The 17,134-nt window shown below is 43.5% G+C and overlaps 1 non-coding gene and 1 pseudogene across 1 annotated transcript; both read right to left on the minus strand.

The window, feature by feature from the left end:
• Positions 1–6,685: 6,685 nt before the first annotated feature.
• On the minus strand, positions 6,686–6,900 carry LOC143990516 (U2 spliceosomal RNA; annotated as a pseudogene).
• Positions 6,901–13,906: 7,006 nt separating this feature from the next.
• Positions 13,907–14,100, minus strand: LOC143990467 (U2 spliceosomal RNA). The gene has a single exon (XR_013277351.1). It is a non-coding gene; the product is annotated as a U2 spliceosomal RNA (small nuclear RNA).
• Positions 14,101–17,134: the final 3,034 nt, after the last annotated feature.

Raw genomic sequence — 17,134 nt, forward strand, 5'->3', positions numbered from 1 at the left:
TAACCACCCTTAGGGGCGGACACGGGAGGACAAAAGAGTTGTCCAGGCACATTAATGGAAATTAAAAATAGCCACGATCAGCAATGTAATGGGTGAGGAATACATTTGAGGAGAAAGAGGAAGGGGGGGGAGAAAACAGGAGGAGGAGCGGAAGGGGAGGGAGGGAAGGGGCAACATAGTATGCCTATATATAAAGACGTGCCCCAGCAGGTTGGTATAAATGGAAATTTTTTGATAGAGTTAATGAAAGTTGATAAAAAATTGAATAACAACCTACCAGGTCGTAAAAGAAGGGACCTTTAAATTTATCTGGGTAGATAGGTGGAAAGTTGAAAAATCCCCACTATGTAACGCTTGCAGTCTATACAAAAGGTATATTGGAGCGGGTCAGTACTGCAGTTTCTAAAAATAAAAACAGTGTGGTTTCAAAGGCTACAAGTCATAAGCATTAACAGAGTGGGGATATATATATAGATATATATATATATATATATAAATATATATATATATATATATATATATGAGGCCATATAGCTTCATAGGTCCCATAAAGATAGCGGTCCCCTATTAGCTGCTTGTATATTGCCTGGATCACATCCGCATCAGACCAAAGCCAGCGCTGTGTGCAGGCTGTCTGATGCGGTGCTCTTTTGTCCTCCATCCCGGTGCATCATACGGCCGGCGCCGGCGCCCGCCGATGAGGTCACCGGGACCGCGGCTCCTATTGTGCATGTGTCATAACCTGACAGCGCAATTGCCTCAGCCACCACGCAATAGAGTGCGGATGGTGAGGCGCCAAGTCGGACCCTCCCACCAACCTGAGGGAAGAGAAAGGGAGGTGCCAGTCGGGTGGAACGGCGCACGTCCGCCCAAGGGAGTCAGAACTCCCATTGCTGATACAGACCTGTACAGGGGATCCCGTCCGTACGCCTCACCTCTCCATTACAGTGGTCAATGGCAAAGTTATTTAAAATTATTAATAGAGTGCCATAACATAATTAGCAGTGATATAGAACCATGATAAACATAAACACATCTTAAATTAGGATCTTAATATAGAAAAAAACGACAGAAGCATTACATAAAAATACAATGATTAGTTGTTTGTTTATCTGATTGTAAACCAATACATTCTGAGTAGGAGAGGAAAAAAGAAAGAGACGCCACTAAAAACCTTCACAATAGACTACCCATAAACTGGTTAGTAGAATCCATGAAAAAGAGGGGAAAAAAGGGGGGGGAGAAGACAGATGGGGAAGGAAGAAAAACAAGAGTGGAAAAAGAAAATTATTAAAGAATGTAAAATAATAAAAAAAATTAGAAGGGGGGAAAAAGAGGGGGAAAAAAGAGGGAGAAAAAAAAGACAAATGGGAAGAAGGGAAAATGAGATGAAGGGAAGAGGGAACAAAGGAGGGGGGCACAATTTGATGTGCACCATCCCTTGCTGTTATTTCAAAAAACATTTATAAGATTGTGCCTCATTAAGGCCAGGTGGTACCAAGGCGTTCAAACGCCCAATCCAAAGCTTTTCACGCCTTAGTATTTCGCGATCCCAGTCGCCCCCTCGCAAGTCCTCATACACCACTTCAAGAACATAGAATTTGACACACTCTGATTGGTATCGATGATGGATACCTATGTGTCGTCCTACTGATGTAAGCTTACCACTGGTCGAATAGTAAACGTGATCGCCTATTCTTTGGCGCAGTTCCCTGATGGTCTTTCCTACGTAGAAAGCCCCGCAGGTACAGACCATCAGGTAAACTACGCCTTTTGTGCCACAATCTGCACAGTGGGAGGGTGAGAAGGTCTCCCCAACAATTTTCGTTGTAGTTGGGTATTTGGGCCGAGGAGGGCCAAATAATAAAGATTCTCGTTAATGAGCATACGCTTTGTTGAAAGCCTTCCTAAGGTTTGACCGTATATAGCCACGACCCAATAGGCGTCCCCGCAAGATCGCCGCTTGGGCCAGGAAATCCCCATCTTCCGTACAATTCCGTCTAAGTCTCAAATACTGGGCATATGGAATGCTTCGTATTAAGGGACGGGGATGTGAGCTAGATGCATGTAATAAGGTGTTGCCGGCAGTGGGTTTCCAGAAAAGATTCGTAGTAAGTCTAACTTGAGCGTCTTTGTTGATGCTTAAATCAAGGAAAGAAATGCACGAATAATTGTATGAATAGGTAAAAGTTAAATTCAAAGTGTTGTCGTCGTCGATGTTTCATGAACTCGATAAGGGCAGGTATAGTACCCGTCCATATGACCGAAATGTCACCAATGAACCTATACTAGCTCAATATCGAGTTCAAGGAAGTCTGCAATGCATCATCGCTGAAGATGTTCCGTTCCCAGCCACCTAGATATAGGTTGGCATATGACAGTGCGCAGGAAGTACCCATTGCGACTCCCTGGGTTTGTAGGTACAATTGATCCATAAATGTGAAATGATTTCTAGTAAGAATATAATTGAGAAGCTGTAAAATTCATTAAAGAGCCAAGTATGATGATCTTGTGCCCTGAGGAAGGTGCCGGCCATTCGGACGCCCTGTTCGTGGGGGATACTTGAGCCTCAACATCTATGGCCACGAGGAGGGTGTCCGAAGGGACCTGCACCCCCTCAAGATTGCGCAAAAGGTGAGTAGTCTCCTTGACATACGAGGGCAAGCTAAGAACATGGGGCATTAGTACCGCATCTACTAATTTGCTGGCGTTCTCAGTAAGTGACCCAATCCCGGAGACAATGGGTCGTCCGGGTGGGTCCCTAAGGTTTTTGTGAGTTTTGGGTAGAACATAAAACGTTGGGACTTGTGGTTTGAGAGTGTTAATGTATTTGAAGGTATCCTCATCAATTAGGCCCTGGCAAAAGGCACCTGCCACCAGGCTGCGAAACTCACTAGTGAAATTGAGCATCGCGGTCTGGTCAATGGGGGTATACCATGCACGGTTGGACAAGATTTTTAGGCACATATTTTGATATTGATTGTGTGTCATCGAGACCAAATTGCCGCCTTTATCTGATTTTTTTCACGATAATATCATCTTTCTTTTTCAAGGAGATAATAGCTCTTTGTTGTCTGCTGCTCAGATTAGAAGGTAGGGAAGGTAGGGATGCTGTTTTTTTAACGATTTTATAGACTCTGTCAAGAAGGCCCAAATTGTTGGGCAGGTCATCAAATCCGGGAAAGCCCGAGACCCCAGTTTAAAAGAGACCTCCTGTTTGTTGTTTTCCTTATTAAAGGTGGTTTTAAAATCTACTGCTGGAGATAGAGAGGGAAACAATTCTTTGGATACTTCCGAAACAGAATTGCCCTCATCCACCTGTCCTTCATCGTACAACAGCATCAAATCTCTAAGAGCCCGGAATTCTTGCATGGAAAAATGTTTAGTCCTTTCAGCAAGGGCTTTCTCCAGATTCAAATTTTGTCTGTCCTTATCATAAATAAACTTATATGTCAAATTGCGTGAAAAAAGGTATAGGTCCTTGATTGTCTCATATATATTAATAGGTTTGGCTGGACTAAAACCAAGGCCCAACTGATTATTCGTCATGTGTCAGAGGGTAAGGGGTTAAATTTATAATGTTTAAATTTCCCTCCAAAGACCTAAGTGCAAGAGGGGAAGGGTCTATGTCGTGTTGGGTGTGGGGGTCTTGAGTACGTACGCATCCAGACTCCCTCATCGAGGTGTTTCTGGTGTGGCATGGGGTAAAAAACCCAAATTAGGAAAAAGTGTTTGAGTGTTAGTCTGAAGGATTTTAGGTATAATATTGTGTAGTGTGGATGACTGTGCTTCGTTTACGTGACTATGGATTCCCGGAAGTACAGACTGTCCGGCTTTAGTGGTTTTACCTGTTCTTTTGCCTTTTTTCGGATCTTTAGTGAGGTGATCTTCACCAGTGAGTGATCGCTTGCGAATGGCTCCCGGTGCACGTGGTTTAGTGTGCTGTGGAATAACCTGTGAAGACAAAGAAGAGTCAGATTCGGTACAATCAGTGGCTGATGCAGTGCCCTTATACGTACGTGAATGTGGATTGCGTCTTCTAATGAGTTTATTACCCCATTTATACGCATACCCCTCAGAGAAGGCAAGTCCTGCCCTGTTTTTTAACAATTATTTCACGATTAAGAGTCTCAAGACGTTCCTTAGCCTCCTTCCATTTCTCACAAAAATTTGGTGATTCCATAATTTTGGGGAATTGTTCGATTAGTCGTGCAATTTCCTCATCAAGGGCGATCATGTCCATATGGTACTGTGCAGTTAGTCCCAAGACTTTTTAAAATCGAGGGAGGGGTCCCTGACTGTTGGGAAAATTTGGATACGGAGTCCCAGCGGACAGATCTCTTCCTTGATGTACTGCTCAAAGTATTGTGTGTGCCAATGCAAATGAAATTTCTTTTTAAGAAGGTTAAACATTCTGTCTAAAAATAGTTTGGTTTCGTCTTCAGTTTTATAATTGGTCAAACAACCCGTTTTAACAGTGGACATAAATGTGGTCCAATCAGGCCCCAAGACATCCATGGTGCCACTAAAAACCAGTCGAGGCTATGGGAAGAAAGAGGCGTCAAAAAGTATCTTCCACTCAATCAAAAAATTATTATGGAGTTATAGTTCTATCGCAGAGATAAAAAATGAATAATAAAATTGAGTAGACAACAATAGAATTGTAGTAAACACACCCAAAGGGGAAAAGGGCAGGGGAAAGGGAAAAAAAAATCGGACCTGTGAGGGTCCTGGGTGTATTATCCACCCTTAATCGTAATAGTAGTATTTAGGGTGCAGAGCTGTATTCATAGATTAGGGGTAGGTATCCTCATCCTTATAATGCATAAAGTCGGAAAAGGGAGGCATGCGCACAAAAAACCCCCCCAAAAAACGTTTTGAATGTGCTGTGCCCCAATATTTGAAGGACTATCTTGATAAGGCGACTGTCCAGATCCGAAAAGCCAACATGAGTTTGCATCCCTGCTAAATCTGTTTGAATTGAAGTCATTTCTGTTTGTAGCCCTTCTATTTCCTTTTGTTTTGATGAAACTAGAACCTTCATTAGGGTAAAGGAACAGGTGTCAAGTGCTTCAGTCCATTCCTTTTTCATTTGATCATTAAATAATTCCGAAGATGGAAACTTTTTTTTGCGTAATCCTTGTGGAATATGTGCTATGGAAATGTATTCCGTCAGGAAACTGATGTCCCAGTAAACTCTGATCTCCTTAGCCATCAGGTGCTCAAGTTTCCTGAATTGGCGTATCAGAGACACACTATCCTCGTCCAGAGATTGTAATGTGTGTGTCTGCGGTGTTCATCGTAATGGATTGTTAGACGGCGCCGTAAGGGTTCTACTAAATGTTCCCTCTGCTGTGGGTATTGGGATAGTGGCTTGATCATTGTTGAAAGTATTAGGCAAGATTCCTCGACCCCTCTAGTCAAGCAAACCGGAGAGATAAAGAGCTGTAGATAACTGTATGTAGAGAAAGGTGGATGTTCCGAGCTGGTGGTATTTAGAACATGCAAAAGATCCAGAACGTTGACAAAGCGAAAGTCCACCGCTCCAGGCCAATCCACCGGCAGACTACCAACTCTCCAGACAGGTGGGGGTTCCAGGTACAGGCTGATTGCACAAACCAAGTATACAGGAAACTAACAAAACTCTGGACAGCCGCACTCCGGATTAGGTGAAAAATGAAAATGCATTTATTTCTTCAAGTGAAAAAACTCCATGTCACACAAAACATCACAGCAAAGGGAAAAAAGCATAGAACAAAATTTCTGACGGGTTTCACGCTAAAACCAATTATTCTCTTTTCCGAGCGGCGCCCTGCCCGTAACCCAGAGCTTACTGAGAGCAGCTGCCCAGGGCCCGTCTGCCCTTCCCCCACGTCTAGACCGGGCGGAGATGCTGATACGCAACTTTTCACACCTGACCTGGGATGGCGGCATAATCCCTTCCTGATGACCTAGATACCAATACACATTCCTAACACCTGTCCAACACCTTGACAAGCACTTGCTGACCTTGGAAATGACCAGCAGGCAGCCAGCAGCACTAAATGCACACATCCAGGTACTTCTCGTTGCTGCTCAACGAGGGAAAAGCATTTGCATGAGACCGCCTCCTGGACACGTGGACGAAAGCCAAAAGGCTGGGACCCACTAGAGGGAGACACAGGCTGCCGAATGAATACTCAGGCAGGGACTGCTTTTTAGCAAGCTGGCTGTACTAAGGGACGGAAATGGAGCAAAGTCAGCCCTATTGCCATGGATGAGCTGTCTGGGCTGCTGCTCTCCAAACTGACATGGGAAGGAAAATAGGCCTCATTTTGGGCCTTGCATAGAAAGTTCATTCAAACTTGAGTTACCTGCCTTGTCGAAATGTGTCTACTTGCTGACTTTATAGGTTTGGCTTCTTGCAACTACTGCCACTTCACCTGCTGCTTCCTGAGCAAAAAAATATTGAGCGAGCAAGGAAGGAGGGAGGGAGAAAGAGAGGCCAAGAAACCTGACACGAAGCAAAAACACCAGGACACACAGGGGTTCAACGCCAATTTATTGCAAAAATGAACAACATACAGACAGCTTGTGAGCAAAAGTAACATTGCAAGTGAGTGAGCAAGCAAGCAAAAGGATGAGGAGAGAGGATGGAGGAGAATTTGCTGTTTGAATTCATTCTGTTTTTGGAAACTGCATAAGAGAGGGGTGCACCGGTCCTGGAGGTACTGCAATACCAGGTCGATGCGTGGAGTGGACAGAGCAAGCTCTTCTTCCATCTCCCTGTTCTAAAAATCCATTTAATATATGGTCCCCAGATGGGGGACGTATCAGATATTAAACTGATAAGAACAGATTTTTTTTTTTTTTTTACCCTTCAGCATGAATCGCATACCCAAGACTCCATCAAGAAAAAATCCTAAGGGATCAAGCAGCGTTCCTTACATCATTCGGGTAAGCTTTTACTTAAAACAAAATTTAACAAGTTAAAAACATAACATTACAATCAGAAAAACATATTTCCCAGCACCTCCCACCACCTTATCACAGCCTCCACCTCCCAAAATTCCAAAAACTATTTGCCTCCTCCAAACCCAACACCTTCCTATCGTACAATAGCACAGCAAACCGCTTACTCATCACCCACTCTTTACATTCTTCTTTAGACACCAAAAAACTTCCCTTCTTACACCCACATCTTACCTCCCAAACCACTTCCTTCATGATTGCAGACAAAATCGACCCCTTTCTCTTCACATCAGATCCACCATTCACCAGCCCATATAAACATAACTCCGGTGTAATAGTTCTAATTCCCAAAACATTTCTGACAAAACCCACCAACCTGCCCCACACTGTTTTCACAAAGGTACATTAAAAAAAAAACATGTCGTACAGTTTCCATGCCGCCACAATCTTCCCTCACACATCTTTCATTCCACACCAAATCTCTGGCTTTTAAGTACACCATTGTCAACAGACACTCATGGAACGACATCCAAACAATCTCCTTTTTGTTTATTAGTCACACCTCCTGTCTTTAAATTCTTCCAATACTCTTCTGACTGTTTCGTCTTTAGGTCTGCAATATTTGTGATCACTTCCACCTTTTTTAACCATTTAGCCAAATGGCCCTTGTTCACAGCACCTTCACCCAAATCCTTCAAACCCTGTTCATCGTGCCATTTCTTTAATTTTACATAATAGGGAGGTGGTACCAAGGCCACAGGTCTTGTCAGGTCCCGGACTCCCCACCCCCAACTCGGGGTAAACCATCCCATCCGATATCTCATGAAACACATTGCCCTCCCTCCTCCTACAAAAACTTTATAATGTAACAACCAGGTGTGCATTCCTAGAAAATTTTCCACATTTGGAACGTTTTGTCCTCCCAACCTCTCCTCCTTCATTACAGTACCTCTCGCCACCCTCTCCATTTTAGACCCCCATAAAAAGAGAAAAAGGACTCTGGAAAACTTCTGAACCCATCTTTTGTTAAAAGGAAAAATTATCCCCAAATAAAGTAACAGAGGGAGGAAAACCACTTTAGCATTTAACGTTTTCCCTGTCAAGGTCAGTCTTCGCAATTTCCACATCTCCAGCTTTTTCGACACTTTCCCAAAACTCTTTACAGCGTTAGCTTGGTTTTGCAGATTCCTTTCAAAATGAATCCCCAATACTTCAATACTGTCAACTCTCTTGATCCTAGGTGCTGAAAAATCTCGCAATCCGCTAAGCATGCAAAACGCACTTTTATCCCAGTTGACCTGCATTCCAGCCATACTTCCAAATAACTGCAATTGTAATTCCACTCTCGCTAGGTCTCTTTGCGATTTACATAAAAAAACTGCATCGTCCATATAACATAATGATTTCAGCCTTTCACCCTTCCCACCTGGAATAAAAAAACCTTCAAAAGCTTTGTCTTCCTGCACGTGTTGCAATAAGGGTTCCATAACGGATATGAATAAAAGGGGAGACAGAGGGCAACCCTGCCTCACCCCCGATCTCACTTCAAAAGATTCACCTAAAAAGCCGTTAACCAGGGTTTTACTACTGACCCCACTGTACAAACATTTCACCATTTCTATAAAACTATCAGGGAAACCCAACTTTCTTAGTACACAAAACATAAATTGGTGAGACACTCTATCATACGCCTTCTCAAGATCGACTCCTGCAACTGCTAACAGTAAATTATTGTTCAAGGTCAGTCTTTGCAATTTCCACATCTCCAGCTTTTTCGACACTTTCCCAAAACACTTTTACAGCGTTGGCTTGGTTTTTCAGATTCCTTTCAAAATGAATCCCCAATACTTCAATACTGTCAACTCTCTTTATCCTAGGTGCTGAAAAATCTCGCAATCCGCTAAGCATGCAAAACACACTTTTATCCCAGTTGACCCGCATTCCAGCCATACTTACAAATAACTGCAATTGTAATTCCACTCTCGCCAGGTCTCTTTGCGATTTACATAAAAAAACTGCATCGTCCATATAACATAATGATTTCAGCCTTTCACCCTTCCCACCTGGAATAAAAAAAACCTTCAAAAGCTTTGTCTTCCTGCACGGGTTGCAATAAGGGTTCCATAACGCATATGAATAAAAGGGGAGACAGAGGGCAAAGCTTCCTCACGGCCGATGTCACTTTAAAAGATTCACCTAAAAAGCCGTTAACCAGGGTTTTACTACTGACCCCACTGTACAAACATTTTCTATAAAACTATAATAAAACTATCAGGGAAACCCAACTTTCTTAGTACACAAAACATAAATTGGTGAGACACTCTATCATACGCCTTCTCAAGATCGACTCCTGCAACTGCGAACGGTAAATTATTGTTCTGTGCATAGAAGGCCAAATCTCAGAGAAGTACCAAATTATCAGCAATCCTTCTCCCCGGAATAGTGCACACCTACCAACTTCCAATGACACCACCCACCACCTGTTTCATCCTATCTGCTAAAACTTTAGCAAAAACCTTATAATCTACATTAAGTACCGTGATCGGGCGCAGGTCCTTATATCTTTCTCATCCCCTTTCTTATAAAGCAGAAAGATAACCCCCTCCTTCATTGAGAGAGTCAGCCTCCTCTCTTCCATACAACATTTTATCACTTCCAACAAATGTGATTTAATAATTGACCAAAATTTCAAATAGAACTCTACCGGAATTCCATCTCCTCCTGGGGTTTTATTTTTGGCCATACTTCTTAAAGTCTTTTCAAGCTCCAGTTCCCCCACATCTTCTGTCAAACCGATACCTTCTTCCTCCTTCAGCGCGCCCGACAACACCTCACAGTACTCTTCCACTTCACTCATTTCAGCAACATCCTCACCCCCGTACAGGTCTGCATAGAAACTCCTTACAACATCTCTCATCTTTCTTCCTTCCATTTCTTCTTGCCCATTCTTCATTGTCTTCATCAGCTTCTTTGGACTAAAAGCCTTCTTAAAAAAGAAATGCGAACATTTCTCCTCTTCCTCCATAACCTGGACTTTTGCTCTAAAAACGATCCCTTTTCCTTTTTCCTTTATCATCTTCCTCCTTTCCTCCTGTACTTCCTTTAACTCTTCTTCCACCTCCATCCCCCACTTTTTACATTGATACAAAAACAAAAACATTCTCTGTAGCAAAAGCCTCCCCACCTCCCCTCTCTCTCTAGCCTTTTCTGCCCCGACCTTTTTATAAAAAGAAGCTACTTGATTTTTAATCCCATCCCACCATACCAACAGGTCCTTAAACTCATTTTTCTTCTTTTACAAAGACTGAAAGAAAGAAACAAAGCTTCCAGAAATCTCCTCATCATCCAGTAATAACATATTCATTTTCCAAGTACCTCTCCCTACCTCCACTCCCACATCTAACTTGAAAGAACAAGAAATCAAGGAATGATCAGAAAATAACACAGGAAAAACCTTATACGCCTCCCCTTTCAAGAACTGCGATAAGAAAATAGTCAATTTGAGATCTTACGGTCCTTCTGTCAGACAGGTAAGTAAAAGTTGTCCTTCTTCCCTCCACCTCCATAGCTACGTCATGTAAATTAAAATCGTCCACTATGTCGTTCAAAAATTTAGATGAAATATCCATCCCGCAATCTCCACCACTCCCCCTGCCGATCTCCATTCCTTCTAATACAGTTGAAGTCCCCCATCAGAACAGTTGGAACCCTCCCAGGTAAGCATAACTTTAAGTTCTTTAAAAAACGAACCCTCCCTCTTTTCTCCGCCGGGGCATAGCAATTAATTAATCTCACATGCTGTCCAAAGACATCAAGCACGACCACCTGCAATCTTCCAGGAACCACCACTTCATGCAACATTAATTTTAATATTCCCCCGAATTCCGTACACTTAAAGATTAAACTCTTCAGCATCTTTTGACCCTCAACATGGTGGGAGCAAGGCTTAGACCGGCAAAGAGCATCTATAACAAACGGAGTTATATACAATAGCAAAGGGCTGATCGCACCCCACACTCCCCTCCCCTCCCCCCTCCCCCATACCCTCCACACCATACTCACCCATCTCCAAATATTGTACGCTACTTACCATCTTCAATTGTGTACTCAACCAAAATTAGTCACTAACCAAATCAGAACACAATGGAGATGTATTTATATGTTTTCATTGTTTACAGGTTGACTGCAATGATACGTGTATTCAAACTTTGTCTGTAAACCTGATCTTATTTTTTCAATAAAACCTTTGATTGACCACCACTCCAACCTCCTCACTTCTGGTCTCACATGCATTTGCCCATACAGAAGGACCCCATGACCAATCAGCTGCAGGATCACTCATCATACCACATTCCTGCAAGCATAAAACATCTACGTTACATCTGCTAATTTCTTCAAATACCGCCACCCTCCTTGTTTTCGTAGCAATACTCCGAACATTTATAGACCCTACTGAAAGAGCCATTAAAAGGAAAAAAAACAACACAGCCATTGCAAAATCTTAAAAATCCATCTCGCCTTCCACCTCCTCCCTCCCAGATTGACTTTTCTGTCTCCTCCGGGGAACCCGAGAGCTGGCGGACTCCTCATCGGAATCCCCATTTCCAAACATTCCTCCTCCACCCCACCAGTCCAAGGCAATTCCTCCCTAGACATTTTACTAACGGAAGTGTCGGGTGTGTCGATAGACTTCTCCATCCTCTGGCCACACTCAATACTGCTCACACTATCCATATCACTCTCTTCAGAATCAATGTCCGATAGGCTTCCAAAGATCTGCCCCGACAGGCGAGCTTCATCTGTGGTTGGTACAACTCCTGGATCCACCTGCTCTTCAAGCATTCCATCTTCTGGTTCCTTCACTCCATCCGAGGGACAAGAGACATTACCACCAACTTCTTCACCCAGCACAGTATCCGCAGTCTCAGGGACATCACTACCACCCGCTGCTTTATTCGCAGCCACCGTGGCTGTGCCTTCTGCCCCTGCCACATCATCTGCATGCTCCTTGGGTACAGCTTCACTGACCGGGTGTTCTGGAGGATCACGAGGAGGGTCCGCCTCAGCAGTCCCCCCCAGTATCCCCCTTCCCACCGTCTTGTGGCCTCTGCTGCCCGTTTTCTCTTTTCTCTTTCCCCGGGGTGAAAACAGTAGCCAACCACTCCTTCCTTGCAGTGTTATACTTCCCGCATTGCTTTGCCATATGTCCAGGTTCCTTTGCAAATGTCACACACCCTCCCTTCCTTGCATTCATGGGCCACATGACCTCCTTTTCCACAAAAACGACATTTAAGTTCTTGGTCACAATCATTACTGACATGTCCATACCGCATACATTTCCTACAGTATCTAGGCTGCCCGGGGTAATGAAGGAAACCCCTTTCTCCTCCAATTGTGAAAACAGTGGGGGGCCTTTTGACACCACCCACACTACCAATGTCATTCTTGAAAGTCCCATAGAAGTGAGATTTTCCAGACCAGATTTGCAAAAGATTAAAGACCTTTTCTCCACCTCTTTTAAGATTGTCACAATAGTTATTAAAAAAAGCTTTAACTAGATTCACATCGACAAAAGGATTGTATAGGTGTACTGTACTGTACTTTTTCTTCTTTCATAAACAAAGCTTGTACCGTAAATTTCCTCCCGATTTCGCTGTCTTCCACTGTCTTAAACTTCTCAAAGATGTTCCAGAAAACCTTGGATGAATAAAAGGTGACGTCGTATAAGCGTTGGTTAGGAAAATCCTGCAAGCACAAAATATCTCTTACCGTGAGACCAAGAACTCCCGTCAAAAGGTCCACCACGACTGTCCTCAAAGTCACGCCATCTGAGAAACCTGGTCTCACCAGGAACCGCAGCGAGTCCCGGATTCCCCAGACCGCCATTTTTCAAGCGCCCTTCGCAACGACTGCTTTCCTATGGGGGCCCCACAAGGGGAACCTCCACAGTTCCACCAAACGCCTCCCGAAAGGCGATCGCTTCCCGTTGCCCAGGGACTAAGCCTTAGGCCAATAGCAGCAAGGGGGGCCCTCTGAAAAGGGACACTCCCCCCAAGGCCAACCCTCGGGTACCCCTTGACTAAGTCACACGCAGTCAGACTACACTGGATCTTAGCCAAAAGGCCGAGAAGCGATAACCCAGAGCTCACTGAGAGCAGCTGCCCTGGCCCCTCCGTCTGCCCTTCCCCCGCGTCTAGACCGGGCGGAGACGCTGTTCCGCAACTTTTCACACCTGGCCGGGGCTTGTGGCCTAATCCCTTCCTGTTGACCTAGATACCAAGCCACAATTTCTAACACCTGTCCAACACCTTGACAAGCACTTGCTGACCTTGGAAATGACCAGGTGCTCCTCGTTGCTGCTCAACGAGGGAAAAGCATTTGCATGATACCGCCTCCTGGACACGTGGATGAAAGCCGAAAGGCTGGGACCCACTAGAGGGAGACACAGGCTGCTGAATGAATACTCAGGCAGGGACTGCTTTTCAGCAAGCTGACTGTACTAAGGGACAGAAATGGAGCAAAGTCAGCCCTATTGCAATGGCTGAGCTGGACTGCTGCGCTCCAAACTGACTGAAATGGGCAGGAAAAAAGGCCTCATTTTGGGCCTTGCTGAGAGAGTTTATTTAAACTCTAGCTAGCTGCCTTGTCGAAATGTGTCTACTTGCTGACGGACTTGATAGGTTTGGCTTCTTGCAACTACTGCCACTTCACCTACTGCTCTTCCTGAGCAAAAAAAGATTGAGGGAGGGAGAAAGAAAGGCCAAGAAACTGACACGAAGCAAAAACACCAGTACACACAGGGGTTCAACGCAAATTTATTGCAAAAATGAACAACATACAGACTGTGAGCAGCAAAAGTAACATTGCAAGTGAGTGAGCAAGCAAGCAAAAGGATGAGGAGGATGGAGGAGAATTTGCTGTTTGAATTCATTCTGTTTTTGGAAACTGCATAAGAGAGGGGTGCACCGGTCCTGGAGGTACTGCAATACCAGGTCGATGCGTGGAGTGGACAGAGCAAGCTCTTCTTCCATCTCCCTGTTCTAAAAATCCATTTAATATATGGTCCCCAGATAGGGGACGTATCAGATATTAAACTGATAAGAACAGATTTTTATTTTTTTTTATTGAAAAATTGCATAGAAAAACAAAGTCTTACATTGCACAAAAAAACAAATTTACAATATTCCACAAAATAAACATGTACAGTAATGTATTTTCCAAAAAAGTCATAAAAAAAAATACAAAAAAGAACAAAGTTCACATTTCTTTGTCTAGAGAAAAAAAAACAATATACATGGAAAAAAAAATAACTCTTTGAAAAGTCCTTTACATACACTTAAACGGATGTTCTAATTGTATTTATCAAAACATATGGAGAAAACATAAAACAGTCTTTCCTTTATTTTTTGAAGGAAGACATAAAACAGGAAAACACATTTCTGACCCTATCCATCTATACATGGAACAACTATTCTTTCCCTATATAGAAAAAAACAGTTCTTTTGCAACTTGCGCCATCTAGTGAAAAAAACATAAGAATGTTTAAAGCAATATTATCAACTCACAAATTTATAGATATATCAAAAAACTTCTTTCAAAAATAGAAACAGGAGTCAGCTCTTGTTCTTAAAAAAACTGCCCACACTCTCCAGGACTTAAAATGCCAAGTCCTCTCAGCCTCCTCTATACCCATTTTGATACGGTCCATATGCCCATATTCGAATAAACGTCCACGGACCATGGCCGTGCATTCTTTAACCAGCAATCTTTCATTCTTAAATACTAGAATATTTCTCACATCCCATAAACATTCTTTCACACAGTTAATCAGAATTTATAATACCCTTCCTTCCCTTTTCCCTAACTTCAATAACCCATAAAAACCATCTCATACGTAATTTCTTTTACACCAGCCATACCCTATCATTTTTTTAAGTCTTTTCCATACTTTTCTTGCAAAACTACACTTCCAAAATAAATGTACAACATTCTCTACCCCCCTACATTTATCTCTCGGACATTTTTCCGTATCAGACATACCTCTCTTCCTCTGAAACGTTCTTACAGGCAAACATCCATGCACCCCCATCCAAGCTAAGTCCTTTTGTTTATTATCTAAAACATTCATACACACATTCTTCCACACTCTCTACTACAGTCAGACCTCCTATTCCCTCCATCTCTTCCGTCTCATCCAAAATCCTACTCACCTTTTTGCATTCATACCACAACTCTTTTTTTATTCCAGCCAAACCAAACTTTTCTATTCCTCTTTCTATACGTACGTAGTACCACGGGGCCTTAAAACTTACAGGTCTTTTCAGATCCATCTTACACCACCCATGCTTCCTAATCACACTTCCACCAGTATATCTTAACATACATCCAGCTAAATTATTCTTATTACTAATTTTCACACACATCCCTACATACTTAATAAACAAAAATCTCTCCACACATACCATACCTTTCCCACCATTCATCTTACTCTTCATCACTTTTTCTCTTTTCAGTTTCTCAGCCTTCGAAGACCAAAAAAATTGAAACGCAATGCTCACCACTCTCCTCATAATCCTGTCCTGTGCTGGAAAAACTTGGTATAAAAACAACAAAATAGGTAAAATGACAGACTTGATAGTCAAAATTTTTCCTTCCATAGATAAAGTCCTTAGAGACCAAAAATTAATTTTATTTTGAATCCTACTTACTACATCCTCCCAACTTTCTCTCCCATACAAATCACACTCAAACTTTACACCCAATACTCTCACATACTTTCCAGACACTCTGTACATTCACACCCCATTCTCCAAAAAACTTACATTCACTCTTATCCATAATAATTTTGAAACCACACCCCATACAAAAAATATCAATCAACAATCTCACTCTTCTTCAACTTGCCACATCCTTACAGTTTACAGTCTCATCGTCCATATAACCAATTACTTTCAAACTTCTTTCCCTACTCCCCTGTACCATTAGACCACGCACACTTTTATCTTTCATCAACATTCTTATTAACGGCTCAATAACACATATAAAAAGCACGGGGGACAAAGGACACCCCTGCCTAACTCCTGATTTTACATCCACTCCATCCGTCAACCACCCATTAACTTGAATTTTACCTTTAATATCGGTATATAAACATTTCACCCAACCAATCATCCTTTCAGGCACACCCATTCTTTCCAAAACTTTAAACATAAAACCATGTGCCACACGATCATACGCTTTCTCAAAGTCAACTGTCAATACAGCAGCTCTCTGCTTCCTCTCTTTACAATCCCACAACACATCTCTCAAACATACCAAACTTTCGGTTCAGAATTAAGCGATCACGTTCAAACTAATGTTAAATAGGAGTCAGTACGGAGGCGTGGCCGGACGGCAACGAGGAAGGACGCACTGTGGCTGTGTTCCGCTGGCCAGATCAGAATCCACAGCCATCCTCCGCTGTGGATTGATTTTTCTTCCCCAAAATACCTTGTCCGCTCTGCTGGGCTCTCCTGTACAGCACCATCCGGATTTGGCTGCTCTCCACGACCCGCAGGCTGAATGATACGGCCCGTGGCGGATCCCATCGGCAGCGCGCCGGCCGCCATCTCGCCGCCCTTGCCTACTATCACCGCCGGGAATCACCACATCGGCAGTGGGTGGTCGCCAGGAGAGGATCCCCCTAGTCGCCGAGCCTCGGAAACGAGAGCCGCTGCTCAGTCCCCTCCACGGACTTCCCTAGGCCTGGTGAGTCCCATGCAGGGTTGCATCTTAACTCCCAGGCTAATCTAATTCGGCCTCCTCACAGCCCAGGAAGACAGCGCCCGCCCGGTGGGGATAGAACGGGCCCTGGTAACCCCTCCTGAACCTGAGCCACGTATTATTCTGCTGCAGCCCCTTTTCTCAGGAAAGGCCCTAGCTCCGGCCTGTTCTGGATAACGGCGGCCATCTTGCTACACCCAGCACCCTAAATATTTTCTTACCACAGCCTGTTGGTGTGAGAGGAGATTTTAATTCATTGACATTATCTGAAATCATTACATACTGGGGGCGCTCGTGAAACTAAGAACCTAGATGGCCGCAAACTAATGGCGCTTCTCCACCACCGACCACACCGGCAGTGAAATCGCCGCTCCTGCACATTAATTTGGGCTCGCTATATCCCGACATCGAGGCTGACATT

Source organism: Lithobates pipiens, unplaced genomic scaffold, assembly GCF_037356315.1.
Source record: "Lithobates pipiens isolate NorthernLeopardFrog02 unplaced genomic scaffold, aLitPip1_a1.2 Scaffold_18, whole genome shotgun sequence".
Lineage (NCBI taxonomy): Eukaryota > Metazoa > Chordata > Amphibia > Anura > Ranidae > Lithobates > Lithobates pipiens.